We start from the raw sequence: 298 nt of genomic DNA on the forward strand, positions 1-298 counted from the left end.
TATAGGATCAACTAGTGTTGGTACTTATGCTTAACAAACACTCGATGGACACAAAAAAATTATCACAAAATTGAATTTAAGTAGTAATACTAGATGAACACAAACACATTATTGAAAACAATTGTACTTTCACTTATGAAATTTAGAAGCACCAACCTTATCTCCAACTTTGATGAAAGAAGCAATATAGTCTTGTATCAACTTTTTAGATGTTGAGCTTCCTCAATTGCCTAGCACGAAAAGTTCTTAAATTAGTTAAATATAAACTTCATATCCAAGATTATTAGTTTATATATAT

Source organism: Solanum stenotomum, chromosome 5 (genome assembly GCF_019186545.1).
Source record: "Solanum stenotomum isolate F172 chromosome 5, ASM1918654v1, whole genome shotgun sequence".
Lineage (NCBI taxonomy): Eukaryota > Viridiplantae > Streptophyta > Magnoliopsida > Solanales > Solanaceae > Solanum > Solanum stenotomum.